Source organism: Zophobas morio, unplaced genomic scaffold (assembly GCF_036711695.1).
Source record: "Zophobas morio isolate AGI-343-1 ecotype UQ-CSIRO unplaced genomic scaffold, CSIRO_AGI_Zmor_V1 ptg000009l, whole genome shotgun sequence".
Classification (NCBI taxonomy): domain Eukaryota; kingdom Metazoa; phylum Arthropoda; class Insecta; order Coleoptera; family Tenebrionidae; genus Zophobas; species Zophobas morio.
Genome location: NW_026972114.1, coordinates 2943405 through 2960808, shown reverse-complemented (window position 1 = coordinate 2960808; position 17404 = coordinate 2943405). Strand labels below are relative to the sequence as shown.

The following is a 17404-nucleotide window of genomic DNA, read 5'->3' as shown; positions in this document are numbered from 1 at the left end:
CTTGTGCATGGAGGGATTACAATAAAGCTATCCTTGCCGGATCACTATTTGAATTTTGCGCGCCTAAATTTTAGGAAGTATCTCTGAACTAACTTCGTACGAAAGATGTTGACAGCTTGATTTTATAAATAATTCACAATAGATAACGAAAGCAATAGTAAATTATTGGGCAGCAATTGTGATCCTTTATGAGTACATCACTTAAAATAGGATTTTTGTGCTAAATTTTAGAATTGTTTTTCGTACAAGAACACGAAAGAGAGGTTAGAAGAAACATCTGTCAAAAGCGATTTGTTGCGCTGGTGCGGTATAAGGATGGAAGTGAAATAGACATATACAGATGAAATGCATATAACAAAGATGAAGATGTGGTGATCACACAAGGATAGCATTATACTACTTCCCTTGACGTAGAAAATGACAACAGATAGCTTCATGTCTAGTCACAGCTGTCGGTTTGAGTAGTAGTATCTATTTATTATATGATCTAAGGTTCCACTGCTTGTCGCAGAAGAAAAGCGGGAAAGGTCGTGATTGGTAAATTCAAGGTTAAAATAAACAGGACTGTATTCGCACCGTGCAGGGCCGGTTTCGGAAAAAAAATTCAAAATCGCAAGCCCATGAAATAAAGGTACACATACCCGTTTTTATTAAAACAGTTTCAGAGATTATGTACATATGTAATGAAAACGCCAACAGACGGCAGACGATAGACAAACGAAAACGGGAAACCAATTTTTTCATACTCTTTGGGGGTACATGAAAAGTCGGGAAAACATGAAAGTAGCCATTCATCGAATACATTGCAGGTTTGATTGTTGTTTGAACTACGTAAGCTGGGGAATATTGTATATACTAGGGTCCATTCGCCGAACGGTTAGTTTTATGTTTTCCATACTTTTCATCACCCCTCGACTATGAAAAATGAATGACGAATGAATGAATCTCCTGTTTTTTTATTCATATAGTTTCTCTTTATTTGAACTTTTAAATCAGAGACTAGATTTTTTTACTGTACTCGAGGGGCGATGGAAGTTCGATTTAAATAACCTTAGACCAACTTTTTTATAGTAGCAAGTGACATGTAAAAGATTTGTTTTCGTGTATTTTTGTGTTAAGTAATTTTACATTTTATGTAGGAATTTTACATTTTAAGTATTAATTTTACTGACCAGTGTAAAATTTACTTGTTGGAAATAATAATTACACACAAGTCCATTAATATTCACACTTTGATGGTAAAATTTTCTATAAATAGAGTAACTTCTCTCATTTACAGTAAAAATACTTCGAATACGTGTAAAATCCCACTATAAAGTATAAAATAACTCAGAAAAGGTAAAATCACTTCATTCATGTAAAAACACTCGTATAAAATGAGTAAGATTTCAATTGTAGGGTAAAATTACACTAATTTGTTTCAGTGTATGGTAATTTTGAGGCGATCATTGAGAGCGAATGTAGTCCGGATTTTGAGGTTTCTACCCCTGCATCAGAATTATTCAAAATTAATGAAAATATTTAGTACTTACTTCAGAAATACCGCGGCTTTCTTTTCAGAACTTATTTCAAAATTACCCTGTATAGAAGAAAATATCAACGTTATAAAATGCTGAAATCAACTAAATAATAAAGAACTAATACAGAATCAATTTTAATTTTAAAATCTGCGGATCTTAATTTTAATCAAACTAAATATATATATATAGTTGTTATACCGCCGCCTATACAGTCCCGACTCGATACATCTAGTTACCAGACCTTTTGAGACGTTATCAGACCCGTGTTCGGGTCTGACAACGTTTAGCCATGTATATCACCTTCTTGGGTCAAGTACAATTTATAATTAAAATAAAAAGGCAGGCTTGGTAAAACTGTTGGACGTCAAATTTTATACAGAAGTAGTTCATTCTCCTTTTCTGCAGAGGGCGTTGTGTCCCTTAGCTGTATATAATATCTGCCCGGATAAAAACTTCCACATCGGACTAACGTTACCTGCTCCGTAAATTTTCGACACTGCATTCTAGTGCCCCAGTTCAATGTTTAACAAAGTCGTAAGTGCTATCGTTATTTTAATTATATGTGACTGTTTACATCAAGTATAATATGTTATTGCATTAAAAATGCGTTTTTACTTCTCAAGCCTAGCTCTAGGGGTGTATTGTCTCTCCTTGCCGTCTGTCTGTACGTCTGTCTATTAAACAGATAAATTGTTAAAATAATTGTACAGATTACTTTGAAGTTCTAGGTGCAGTTCAGGTAACGTCACGTCAGGTCAGGTCAGGTAATGGAGCTAGTAATATGCCAACCAAAATTTGACTTTTCATCCAAGTTCCTCACCAAAAATTTTAAGACGTCTTAAAATCTGGTTAATATATTATATTGTGTGATTTGTAGATTTAGTCTTAAGCATGTGGATTTTTATAAAAATAATTAAAATTTTGCAATGTAGGTTTCGAATTCAGCACGCATAAATCAAATGACCTGAAATTTTGGGCCAAGTTTAAGCACCGCAAATTGCTGATTAGAATTCATTTATTCATCTTCTCTGAAAATTTGACAACACCGCCTTAAAATTTTTCTAAATAAATGATATTAAAAACATGAAAAATATCCTGCTTCTATGTGTGTAGTTTGTTAGTCCAGCGCTATTTTTAATAGTAATAATAATGATATTGTTTTTAATTTTAAATACATGTATTTTTGGCAAAACATTTGTTTGGAGACCCGTTGGGAGTCTCGCGTTATTAATAAAAACTTCGTTTTAACACAACAACAAATATATTGTTAAGTTTCGTTTAGATGTTACAAGTTTTAAGTCTCGCTTTCGAATGATAAATACAAAGGGTGGGTAAACCCGAAGAGGCTGCAAGGGCCATAAACCCGATTCGGTGCGCACAAGGTCGCTTCAAGAGGACCAATATTGTTGGCCTGAACATACCGCCGACCTTGAAACCTTCTAGGGTTCAACCAAGAATCGACATAATATAGACTGAATACAAAAAATATGGAAACCTACGGGGAGGTTACACAAACACAAATGCGGATTAAACACAACGATAAACCTGCTAATTGAAATTACTCGTAATCCGTCAGTACGATTTTAGTGTCCTCTGTACTGATCGGCAAGCGACATAGTTTATGAAATGAACGCTTCGTTACACCACTTTTAGTCTTTAGCGAAGCCACTCGCGGTAAGCCGTCTTTACCGTAATGCAATTCGGTAATGCGCGCTAAGTTCCACTGTAATGGATGGACGTCGTCTTCAACGATTAGCACTAGCGAGCCAACTGTTGGTGTGTTACACGGTCGTGTCCACTTCGACCTCCCCTGCAGTCCAAGAATGTACTCGCGGTTCCATCTCCGCCAAAAATTTTGGCGTAGTTGTTCTACACGTTGCCATCTGGATAGTCGATTTGTGCTGACTTCGGTGATGTCGTCTTCGAATACCGCAGTCAGAGATTCCCCTGCAAGGAAGTGTCCGGGAGTTAAAGGTTCGAGATCATTAGGATCATTACTGAGGGGGGTGAGAGGGCGCGAGTTCAAAATCGCTTCAATTCGCGTCAAAAGCGTATACAACTCTTCGTAAGTCAAAAGTGCAAGCCCAATTGTTCTTTTCATCAGAGTTTTGACCGATTTGGCATTAATCTCCCATAACCCACCCATATGCGGTGATCGTGCTGGAATAAAATGAAAATCCATATTCCTCTCTGCTAGTTTTCCTATTACCTTTGACTGAAAATCTGAAGATTTTAAAAATACCTTAAGCTTTTGCGCTTCGTGATTTGCCGCACCAACAAAATTAGAACCATTGTCCGAATATAGGTGACGAATTTGACCTCTTCTTGACACTAATCTCTGCACAGCTCCTAAAAAGGACTCAGTTGTAAGATTACCGACTAGCTCCAACTGCACGGCCTTAGTCGCAAAACAGACAAAAATTGCGATGTATGCCTTTACATTTCTTTTTCCTCGACCGGTTGACTCCTTAATTAAAATCGGACCTATGTAATCAACGCCGGAAATAAAGAAAGGACGATTTGGTGTGAGCCTCTGAGCAGGTAAATCCCCCATCATTTGAATAGTTTTCCGCGGTTTATTTCGAAAACAAGCGACACACCTGTGTATCACTTGCCTGATAACACTGCGCGGTGAGATAATCCAAAATTTTTGCCTTATTGCGGCCAGAGTACCTTCGGCCCCAGTGTGTAAATTTTCGGTGTGGTATTGTTCTATGATTAGTTTGGTCACGGTATGATTACTCGGCATTAATGCTTTGTGGAAAAATTAAATTTAGCGTTCCTTAAACGTCCGCCGACCCTGAGTAAATTGTCCTTTGATAAAAATGGATTCAAAGTTAATATGGAACTTTTACTGCTTATTGGTTTTCCTTTTTTGAGACTATTTAACTCTTTCGCAAATGTCTGGTTTTGTACCCACCGAATGATTGTGAAATTTGCCTTTTGTAATTTGGAGATTTTCAACGGACCGGTTAGAATTAGCGCTTGTCGCTTTGATTCTCTATAATTATCAACCCAACGTAGGCAATACACTATTACACGATTAAGTTTCCGCAACGAAGATATTTTTGCCATTACGGGTAAGGGTGTTATGATTGTTTCTGCCGCGGCTATAATATTTTTGCGTTTTTCCGGCATTTCGTTAATATTGCTAAAATCGGGATATTCCGATAGAGTTCGCTCGAAATCTGACATGAGCCACGTCGGACCTTTAAACCAAAATTCATTGTTAATAAGTTCACTAGGTTGAAGACCGCGACTTACTAGATCAGCCAGGTTTACCAAAATTTGTCGATACATTTTCGCTATGTCGGCAGTTATTACATAACGATGAATACGAAATCTGGTTAAAATGGCGAACAAATCGTCCTGTATCACCGGACCGCACATCCAATTGTCATTCAAACTCTTCCCGTTATTCGTACAGAATGACGCGTCAAAAACCGCCCTAAGCTTAGTGGTACTACTCGGCGATTTAAGAACTGCGGGATGTGGCAGGTAACAAAACATTATGTCTTTTAAATTTGGGTTGTTTACAAGTTCCATATGGTCCATTTTGATATATTCCTTATTAAAATCCGAATATTGTTCTTTAAATTCCGGCTGTTTTGCAAATTTATTTTCGAGAGAACGGAAACGTTTTACAGCCCCTTGTTTTGAATCACCCAAATCGGGTAGGCTATTCTTAAAAGGAAGTCGTACTATAAACCGCCCCTGTGAATTACGTTTTGCGGTGTCCCTAAAATGCGTTTCACATTGTCTTTCTTCCGGTGAAAGTTTGTCAGCAATAACCCTAACATCTTCAATATTTAAGAATTTGGTTACCTGCTCTTGTAATTCGGTACCGAGGTGAGAGAGATGACACAAAGCTTTCGTTTTATTGTTGGTCAAATTTATAGTACCGCCAAGGATCCACCCCAGATGTGTTTTTTGAAAATGAGGTTGCCCCGGAGCTAAATGAATCTGCCCGATACACATTAATGGTACGAATAATTCGGCGCCAATCAGTAGATCGATCGGTGCAGAGCGATAAAATTGTGGATCTGCTAATTTAATGTTTTTCGGAACAGTTATATTTGCTAGATTTACGGAACTAACTGGGAGATTTTCTGTTATTCTGTCTAATATCAAGCATCTAATGTTCTGCGAATATTGATTATATTTTGACTTTATTGAAACTTGCGTCGAATAATTTACACTACTTGTGGCCTGGTTAATACCTCCAATTTGTATTTCTATTTTTTGGCGTGTAAGACCAAGCTTTTTACACATATCGGATGTTATGAAGTGATTCATGGAACCGGAATCAAGAAAGGCGCGGCATTCCTGGTATTGACCCTTTTTATCCATAATTAGTATTATCGCGGTAGAGAGGATACCCGATTTCAAAGTATTTATGTCAGAATACGAATTGAGGGACACCGATTCAGATTGTTGTACCGTTGAAGTTTGCTGATCGTTCGCACCGTGTATCAAGGTGTTATGATTTAAGTTGCAATTTTTACATCTCGACTTCGATTTACAATCAACCGTCGCATGATTGTCTCTCAAACAATTTTTACACAAGCGTAGCCTATCTACCGCCTTTAGTCTTTGATTGATGTTCAAATTTGTAAATTCTGTACATTGATTGATATAATGGCCCGCTTGTCTGCAATGGTTACACGACCTTAACTTATTGCCATTATTCAAATTAGTCGTGGTCGCATAATTATTTGACTTACTGTTTGTCGCGGAATTTTGGTTCGAAAATTTGTACGCAAGTACTTGCTTGTTTGAATAAAACAACGATTCCAGTGTTTGAAAGCGCTTCTCTAAGAATAGTAGCAGATCTTGATATTTGGGAATTGATGTGTTTAATTGACTCTGCCAATCTCTTCGGGAGTAGAGATCCAATTTTTCCGTTATAATGGGAACGATAATCGCATCCCAGTTATGTACTGGTACTTGCAATACCTTTAGCGCTTCTAAGTTAGACGTTACATTGTCAATTAATTCGCGTAAGTGATTGTGAGAAGCTTTGGTGATAACCGGAAAGTTCAAAATCGCGTAAACGTGTTCTTGCGCTATTAATCTTTTGTTTGCGTAACGTTTAGTCAATAGGTCCCAAGCGATCGAATAATTGTCATTCGAAATTGACAAGGATTCAACGGCCTTAAGCGCTTCATTTTTTAAACAAGACTTAAGATAGTAAAATTTTTTGCAATTGTCCAATTTAGTGTTATCGTGAATGACTGACCTAAATTGGTCTGAAAAGGAAAGCCAGTCTTTATATGAACCTGTGAACACAGGCAAATTATACACTGGTAATTTAAGGTTCAGTTCATCTGACGTGTTATTCAAATTTGATTGGGATGACGTACCTGCGATTGCTCCTTTCTTATCGTTTTTTTTGATAAATGTTTTGATTTCTGATACAACCGTGCAATAACGCGTTTCGAAGACTTCGCGCTCTTTGTCATGAATTTCGAGTTCAGACTCGTCATCGGCCGCCAATTCGATATCTAACTGAGCTTTTTCGAAGTCCTTTAGGGTAACTTCGAGCAGCTCTAATCGTGTCGAAAGTTCATTGATATTGTTTTTATTTGGGTCAAATTCGTCAACATACTTTTCGATTCGGGTTAATTTAGCTTTAATTACCGCCCGTCTACGTATTAAAGGAGCTGATGCTGGCATTTTAGATTATAAATTATTGTGCAAATGGTAAATACGCTTTTTTTATAGATTTAACGTTGATTGGGCTTGCAGTTTTGATTGTATGAGAGGATTCATATAATAAATACCAGTGCCAAAATATTCTATATTAACGGGCGAGTGAGGGATTAATAGGAAGCAGATATCTCTGACCTTGGCTTTTTAGTCCTGGTGAGGGTGGACGTGGCGTTGCTGATGGAGATGCTGTCCTCCTAGGTTTTTAGTCGTGAGAAAGATGGCCTCGCTGATGTGGATGCTGTCTTTTTGGGTTTTTAGTCCTGGAGAGGGCGGCGTCGCTGATGTGGATGCTGTCCCCTTTGGGTTTGAGTCCTGGTGAGGGTGGCGTCGCTGATGTGGATGCCGTCCTCGACTTCAGGTTGCTTTTTCGTCGTTGTGTCAAGTGGTGGTGCGTTTCTAAGTGCCTCTCGCTGCTTCCTGGGTTCGATGATGGATGCTGGTGTCGCTACTTCTCGAAGACCAGGTGTCGAAGGCGATGTGATTACGTCACTCACTCGCGAAGTCACTTTTCGTTTTGTTTTTTCGGATAACTCGCGAATCCGGCTCGAAGGACCAATGTTTGGAGACCCGTTGGGAGTCTCGCGTTATTAATAAAAACTTCGTTTTAACACAACAACAAATATATTGTTAAGTTTCGTTTAGATGTTACAAGTTTTAAGTCTCGCTTTCGAATGATAAATACAAAGGGTGGGTAAACCCGAAGAGGCTGCAAGGGCCATAAACCCGATTCGGTGCGCACAAGGTCGCTTCAAGAGGACCAATATTGTTGGCCTGAACAACATTAAAATTTTACAATATTTTACATTTACCCCAGAAAATACAAATTACTCTGAAATTTTGTATATGCCTTAATGTTATCATAACAACTCGTCTTTCATGTTTCCTCGACGTTTCTTGGCTTCTCAAGTACGATAAAAATTGTCTGTCGTTCCCATCGGTCTGTCTGTTTGTCTATCTGTCTGTCGACCTGCCTGTCTGTCTGCCGTCTGTGCGATTTTTATTAGACAGATATTTTCCGAAAGTATTCGGCCGATTTGCTGTCAAATTTTACATGTACATTAGAAAAATCGTGTAGATGGTAAAACGCTAACCAAAATTTGAATAATCATCCCCACCAACAATAGGATCACATTATCTCCAAAATTTACATCAATAAATATTAAATTCTATAAAAAGATACTCCTGCACATGTGAGTTATGAATCCGTGTTGAGTTTTTACCCTAAATTTCCAGATTTTTGGAAAAAAAATAAAATTGTAAAATTAACTTGGAATGCAAAACTGAATGCTTGCAGCTATTTTAAAGTTATCGTAAATATGGTAAATAGTCAAATCACCCAAAAATATTTTGATGCCATTTTATAATTTTGCCGGATAAATAATCCGTGTATTTTACAGTGTAAGTTTGAAATTATAAATTTAATGCTCTGAAATCTTACAAACATTTTATATATCATATAGATGGTAAACACCAACCAAAATTTGTCTACTCATCCCCACCAATAATACCGAAGTGCGGGAATACAATACTGTTATTTTTGGTTTAATTACACTGCACCAATCCAAGTTGATTAACGTGTCACTTGTGAGGTATTGCTTAACAAAACATCAACTCTCTCTTAATCTTCCCAAATATGCAATATGCAGCCTAGCAGAGACAATATATTTATTGTATTTGAGATCCCAAACTTTATTCCTATTCCACGTAACCGATTCCTTAAGTTTCCCTCATATCCTTTAGTACAGATAGGTGCAAAACATTTATCAAGCACAAGAACGTAGATAAAAACTACTTTTATACTCGTTACACAATAAATGTTGATTCATTATTATCTTATTTATGTAGACATACTCATTGAACAAAAACTAAGGAGATCAGTTGGCATAACTTATAATTTCGTAATGACAGGCTGTGCTATGGCCAATTTAATTGTGCTTCTGGGAGCGAGAGAAGTTGTGTCTTAATAACTTAAACCAATTTTTTTTTATTCGCAATTTCTGTTTTTTTTTATTAGTTCAAAATCTATGTTTCTTCTGACTTTCTAAAGTTTAATTAGAAAATTGGATCCTTGATTATTAAATCACATACATATTAAGAAAATAAGTTTATTGATTACTTAAAATGTACCCAAAAATACAACAAATAAACTAAGTAAAAAATAATAAAAAAGAAATGACATATTTCTTAAAATGCCAATGAAATGGAAAAGTAAAATTCAAATTTATTTTGTAATTCGATACGTATTGTAGAAAAGAGTCTTAATTCTGACCTGTGTCTTTAAATTTTGTCATATTTTTTTATAAGCAGTAAGCACTCATCCTTCGTAGGAGCGATTTTGTTTTTGATATGATTCTGAAAGTAATTTAGGACTATTTCTTTCTCTGTATACGTCCATCTCTTCCGACAACTAACTGGTTGTTTCCTTTTTCTTTTCTTTTTTCTACATTGTCTTTCTGTTCTTCTCTAAATTCAATTTGTTCATTTTTTGGTAATTTCTCCGTCATCTTCAATTTCAGTCTTCTCGCTATCCTCTTCTTCATGTTGATCTTTATTTAATGTTTTGTGAGTCTGACATTCAGATTCTTCTGCTTCTACTTCCACTTCGTCATCTACCACTTCAATGTCTTTTAAACTCTTACCTTTAAACTCCGCGCCTTTGCCAGCATTTAACAAAAATAACACTTTTGCCACTTTTGCCGTTTGGTAAATGTCGTCAGATAGTCTAAAATGACCATTAAAAAAATACTTGTAAGCATCGAATACATTAAATACCATAATAAAACTACACTGAATTAAATAGGTTTAGCTCAGCAAGCAAACTAAAGAAGAGATATAATTTAAAGTGAGTTTTTTTTTATTATTAATTATTATTCTTACAATGCATAAAAAAAAATTATTAAAAAAATCAAATTCCATGATTATAAAAGTTGTTCTAGGTGTCTCAGAAATATAATTAATAAACAGCCGAACAGCTTGTTAAATTCAGTCAAACTGTGATTAGGAATAAAATTTATTGTCTTTTAGAATTTACCTATAGAATTCCATGTGTGTTTTTTCAGTGTGGTCCATGAATCGGGCAATTTGTTCCATTTGTAAAGATATAGTTATTAGTTTTTGGAACTACATTCGTTGATTTTCGTATCTTTAAAAGCAAATCCATGTATGTTTGCATTTTCTTAGTGAACAGAATGCCTTTTCCAAGCACAACAATTTTTTTATAAGCTGCACTCATTGTTTTTTCTAGTGTTGTTAACGCACTTAGGCATTCTTCTATACGCTTTCTATTAAAAATAAGTACAATTGACAATGTACATTCTGCCAGTATTTTGTAATTTTCAGCAACATTTGTACCATTTTGCAAATTGTCGAACTCTTTTTCTGCTTGTGAAGATACATAGGAATTGAATTTTTGTATGTCTTCAGTTAAAGGTAAAATTTTCGGTTTTTGTGCTTTATATTCTGTAAGGACTTTCTTAGCTAAACTTGACAAATCATTACACCAGTGACTTTGTATCATTTCACTTATACCTTTGAGATATTGTTCTCAATTTTTTAATTGCTCTTGAAAACACACATTTTTTGTAATAATTGCTTTCCTCGCTATATCACAAAGAAACTTCAAGTTTGTACCCAAGTGAAGTGCCAAAGAAGACGCTTTAAAAGTTTTTGTTTCAGGGTCATATCCGCTAATTACTTTTGCTGCGGCAAGAATTTGTTCATAATTTTCTGGTTGTAGTGCATCGATTAAATGCTGTATGCTTGTAGATTTCCCATTTCCCGTAGTTTGTTGGATACTACAACAATTAATGCATCGCTCTTTGCAGCTAAACTAATTTCATGTGGTCTCATAATGTTAAAGACTTCATTTTTGAGACGACTCTTATTGCGATAATTTCCAAGTAATCCTGGTGAAACCATAAAAGTTTGAGATTCTGTCAGATGTTCAATTTTTGTGGAGTTTTTATTCGGTTCTTTTGACATTTTTGATTTGCAAATTTTATTATGTCTCCACAAGTAAGTTGTTTTAAAATAACCCAGACAATGAACACATGGTACATAAGATTTCTCTGTGACTGTTTCCAGAGAATTCCGATTGTTAGATCTTACTGGTATCAATTGGTTTTAAAAATTACAAAAAATTCGCATTACACATCGAATATTTCGAAAATATTGCTCTGTTATCATCAACACGTTATGTTTTTGGAATCAGCGCGTCAAGGTCTATAACACTGAATTTTTTCAGGATTTTTCAAAAATGAAATTTTCTCTTTATGTAAATTTCGACCCATTTTCGAGGATTTTCGAAATTTAACTAAATACAGTTTCTGGTAGATTTCGGGCCGCAGAGGTAAAAATATTTCGAAAACCAGTAGCCGACTTCGGGTTATTTTCTCCAACAAACGTAATCATTCCTGCGTAAACACGATTTCATTTCATAACTTTCGGTGAGCCAGTTTTCCCGAAGTTGTGCTAAACAAATCATTACAAATCACAATCACAATAAAACTCTCCTTCGGCGACTAATATTTTATTCTTAATAAAATGAAATGCACAAAAAACAAATCACACGTAACCAATTTCTGCTAACCAATAAAATCAGTTAAAATCAAAAAGCGTTTTTTTCCATCTTCTTTTTCTGCAAACCTTTCAGTCAAAGCACCATGACGTGCTACAAAATTTTTTGCCAGTCAACTCCAGGAGTATTATCAGGTATCTGCTTCATTGTAACTCCTTTACGATCCAGATAAGCTTTAACGACTAATCGCAAATCCAGAATATCAAGGGGAAATCCGTAGGCTGACAATGAAACTAGCATTTCTTCAAAAACAGCTTCTTCAGCTTCACTTAGTAACATGGGATGCCCCGGATTTTTACTATACGCCCCATGTAACTTGTTCTGCAGCGTTCCTCGGCAGATACGGTATCGATTTTGTTCCAAGCAACATCCTCTTATACCATATGTCGCTCTACTTTTAACATTTTTTGAATGGAATCGACAAACGATTCACCTTGGTCAGGTCGATTTTCTACCAAGATTGCTCTCACTGCATACCAAACATAAATAATTACAAAAAAAAAAAAAACTCACAAAATACACCTACTTTGGCCTGAGACCAAATCCTTTTGAAATTCGATGATTATTACTTCCCGAGCGTAAACAACTTTTACGTTTTCTCGATCTTTCATGACCCCTAGAAGACGAAGAAATAGGTCTCCCATTTCCGTCTGTCTGTCCGTCTGTCCGTCCGTCTGTCCGTCTGTCTGCCGTCCCGGATTTTTATTAGATAGATAATCTCCGAAAGTACCGGACCGATTGTTCTGAAATTTTGTACTTATATTAGGAATATCATGTAGATGGTCAAACGCTAACCAAAATTTGTCTAATCATCCCCACTAATCATCCCCACCACTAATGCGATGACGTCACTTCAAAATTGTACATAGTAAATGGGTCTTAAATTGTATAAAATAACATAGTCCTGCACATGTAGTTTACGACCCCGAATTGAGTTTTTACCCGAAACGTCCAGATTTTTGGAAAAAAAATCAAAATTATAAAACATTTTGCAATTTAATTTTGAATCTGCTAACCCGAATGTTTTAAAATGTTGCAGATGTTTTAAGGCTCTAAAGAGCATCATAAATCTTTAGTCAAAACATATTTGGTTATCCTCTCCAAAAACTTGATGACGTCAGCTCAAAAGTTTGCCGAAGAAATCCTATCTAAAATGTACAAAATATGATGCGTCTGTACTTGTGATATATCACTCCATTCATATTTTTTGGATTTGCATATACAGGGTGACTCAAAAAAATTAATGAATGCGCAAAATTTATTTTACTGATTTACTCAGGAACTACAAAACCGAATGCTTTGAAATCTTGAAGATGTTTTAAAATTATCATAAGCATGGTAAATTTTTGATCAAAATGTATTTGGTCGTCCCTCCAAAAAAATTTATGACGTCACCACAAAATTTTGCTGAATAAATCTTATCTAAAATGTACAAAATATGGTGAGTCTCTTCTTGTGATTTATCATTCCATTCAAATTTTTTCGATTTGGAAATACAGGGTGACTGAAAAAAATTAATGAATGCGTCAATTTATTTTATTGATTTAATCAGGAATTACAGAATCGAATGCTTTGAAATCTTGGAGATGTTTTAAAGTTACCATAAGCATGGTAAATTTTTTATCAAAATATATTTGCTCTTCCCCCCTAAAAAATTGATGACATCACTCCAAAATTTTGCTGAATAAATCCTATCTAAAATCTACAAAATATGATGAGTCTGTACTTGTAATTTATCATTCCAATCATATTTTTTGGATTTGCATATACCGGGTGACTCAAAAAAATTAATGAATGCATGAATTTATTTTATTGATTTAATCAGGAATTACAGAACCGAATGCTGTGAAATCCTGAAGATATTTTAAAGTTATCATAAGCATGGTAAATTTTTTATCAAAATTTATTTGCTCATCCCCTCCTAAAAAAAATGATGACGTCACCCTAAAATTTGGTAAATAAATCCTATCTAAAATGTGAAAAATATGATGAGTCTGTGCTTGTGATTTTTCACTCCATTCATATTTTTTCGATTTGCATATACAGGGTGACTGAAAAAAATTAATGAATGCGTCAATTTATTTTATTGATTTAATCAGGAATTACAGAACCGAATGCTTTAAAATCTTGGAGATGTTTTAAAGTTATCATGAGCATGGTAAATTTTTTATCAAAATGTATTTGCTCTTCCCTCCAAAAAATTGATGACGTCACTCCAAAATTTTGCTGAATAAATCCTATGTAAAATGTACAAAATATGATGAGTCTGTACTTGTGATTTATCACTCCATTCATATTTTTGGATTTGCATATGCAGGGTGACTCAAAAAAACTAATGAATGCATGAATTTATTTTATTGGTTTAATCAGGATTTACCGAACAGAATGCTTTGAAATCTTGGAGATGTTTTAAAGTTATTATAAGCATGGTAAATTTTTTATCAAAATGTATTTGCTCATCCCCCCTAAAAAATTGATGACGTCACCCCAAAATTTTGCTGAATAAATCCTATCTAAAATGTACAAAATATAATGAGTCTGTACTTGTGATTTATCATTCCATTCATATTTTTGGATTTGCATATACAGGGTGACACAAAAAAATTAATGAATGCGTGAATTTATTTTATCGATTTAATCAGGAATTACAAAACCGAATGCTTTGAAATCTTGGAGATATTTTAAAGTTATTATAAGCACGGTAAACTTTTGTTCAAAATGTATTTGTTCATCCCTCCCACGGCTGTAGAATATAAGGTTGGTACACTATGGGAAATTTGGTGGAATAAAATTTGGGTGTCCTAGGCGGCTTTGGCGCGCTTTAGATCGTTTCGCCATCTGTGAATTACGATTACACACTAACATTTTAATGAATGAAATTTTCCACAACCGTAGACAACTCCCAGAACTGTCATTGTGCTAATATGGCTGTGATGGCTGTTATTCATCTCTCATTCTATTTTTGTATGATTTTTGTACAACGGCCGTGTATATGTACACAACGTGAGAATTTATAATGTTTACTTTTTAGTTCTTTGCGAGTTGATAATACTATTGAAATTATGAATTTACTGGTAGAAATTACTGTTTAATGGTTTTTAATGAGGTCACCCAGTCTGAGAGGTGCGTACATTTACAGAGCAAACTCCAGCAACCACAGGTTTGATTGTTATTTTAAGCGTTATTGCTTCCTATAACTCGCAGTGAACGTATGATTTACGGAAATTTAGACATTTCTTGATGTGTAACTAAAACATGATTTACATAATAGAGGCCACAAGTTACTTGCCTCTATCTCTAACATTTCTCACTCACATTTCAGAAAGGAAATAGGGTCGTAATGGCACCATACAAAATGAAAAGCACCAAGTCTCAGCAATGCTTAACAGGCATCGATGATCAATGGTTTGTAGGAGTGAGGCACAGTCATACAAGCAAGCAGAAATCCTCCATCATGCTAGTTTTAACTTCAGATAGCGTTGTTTGAGTACAATTATTGCTGGGCCAAGATTTAACCTGCAGTACATACTAAGTCTTATAGGAAGATCTAAAGAGATAGAGGCAAATTATTAAACAAGGGAGAAATAAAAACTATTATTCACAGGTAGTTTCAAAATGTTATTTGAAAGAATCCTAAAAATAAGTTTGTAGTGAACACTATTGTAATGAACATTCAACAAGGCTGGAAATCCCAGGTTGATTGCAGAGACTTTAACTTTGTTGAAAATAAAGGGAAGACGTAAAACTTGTATTATAGGAACAAAAGACAGGTGCTTATTTTATTTATTGATATGCGTCAGTAAAAAAACACTTACAAATTCAACATTAACAAAAATGTTAATACTTTTAATACATATATGTCAAAAGTTTATTTACATATAATTTATGCACAAGAAACTATTTCATGTATTTAGTTTTTAGAAGAAATGCAATTATAAAAAATGTTTCATTGGAAGGATTGTTTTAATAAAAAAAAAAAATAAACATTCCAGTACGGATTCAATTTTCATTGATTTAGAAAAGTTTTAATTTCGTTATGAGTGTTAGACTTTAACTTTGTAGAAATGAATGAATTTTATTTATTCTACAGTTTTTAAGCGTCATAATTTTTCATGATTATGACACGTAATGTTCTACAATGAATATTGTTAATTTATTAATTTATTTCAATGTTACATAAAAAACATCGATTTTTATTAGGCAGATTACATGTATATTTGGAATATCATATAGATGGTAAAACGTTAACCAAAATTTAGCTAGTCATCCGCACCAACAACGGGATGATGCCATCTCCACAGTTTAGAATAGTAGATCTTATTAAAATTTTGTATAGTAAGATCCCATATACTTGTGGTTTATGAATCCGTGTTGACTTTTTACCCTAGACGTCCATTTTTTTGGGGGGAAAAAATTGTATAACATTTTGTAAATCAACTTTGAAAGTGTAAAGCCAGTAGCTCTGAAATCTGGTAAATGTTTTAAGGTTAAATCGTTAATCAAAATTTATCCGTTTATCCCTTCGCCAAAAAGTTGCCAATGTCATCGCAAAATTTTGCCAAATAAACCTTATCTAAAATGTGCAAAACATTATGAATTTATACTTGTAGTTTATCAATGTATTCATTTTTTTTAGAATTACTTATACAGGTGACGCAAAAAATTAATGAATGAGAATCTACTTTATTGATCATATCAAGAACGGCTCGCCCCATTTTCCTGAAAATTTGAGTATACAATGCTGTTATTATTAATTGCATATATTCAAATTGATGTGCCCAAAATTCTAAGTTTATAATTTGTCTGTATTTTTTCGCCTATACTTCAGGGACGAGGGAAATTCTCTCTAAATAGCTTATTTAAACCGATTTTTTTTGTCTGTGTGACTATATATAAAGGTAAACTCTCTAGAGATGTTAAAGTTTAAAATACGTTGGTTTCATTGGAAAGTGAGTAATACTACTATGTATTAAAAAAAAACATATGTTTATGAAAGTAATGAGGTGATAAAAATGATATGTATTCTAATTTTGCGTGTATGAATGAGTTTGTTTTTTTTTAATGTTTAGTATATTTTGCGATTTTCTTTTTTGTAGCACAATCATTTTTTTGTTTTCTATTTTCTTCCCGGGTAAACTGTCTCATTCTCATACAAATGTTGTATTTGAGGATTGAGATCATTATTTCTTCTGCGTGTTCTTTACATGGAAAAGCGAATACATAATTATCCAACATGTAATCAATTGTTTTACGAAAAACATCTGCATCGTTTGCAAACAAAGCAAATGCCTCCTCGACACTTTTGATCATTTAAAAAAAAATAATATTTGGGTGAATTAATCCACCATATGTTTTTAGGTTGGTCAGTTGTGCTACTGCATGCTGTGAATACTGATCATCACTGGATAAACTCTGTAAGCAGACACAACACTTTGTGTACTTTTTAATTTGTTTACAAAGATATCCAGTGACGTAGTATATGACACAGTTCTTAATTTCGGCGAATGAGGTATCGATCTCTAAAATTTCATCGATTTCCCAGTCTGTTTCATGAATTAATCCATTTAGTCGAGTTTTTAAATGGTCGATGGTACGC

General features: G+C 34.5%; 1 protein-coding gene and 1 long non-coding RNA gene across 2 annotated transcripts in view; both read left to right on the top strand.

The window, feature by feature from the left end:
* Positions 1 to 17404, top strand: part of LOC135125673 (CTP synthase-like) — a gene marked incomplete at its 5' end in the record, with an annotated part of 671166 nt that overhangs the window by 121616 nt on the left and 532146 nt on the right. The window lies entirely within an intron of this gene.
* Positions 14707 to 15600, top strand: LOC135125588 (uncharacterized). Its single transcript, XR_010279910.1, has 3 exons — positions 14707 to 14931; positions 15131 to 15412; positions 15460 to 15600. It is a non-coding gene; the product is annotated as an uncharacterized LOC135125588 (long non-coding RNA).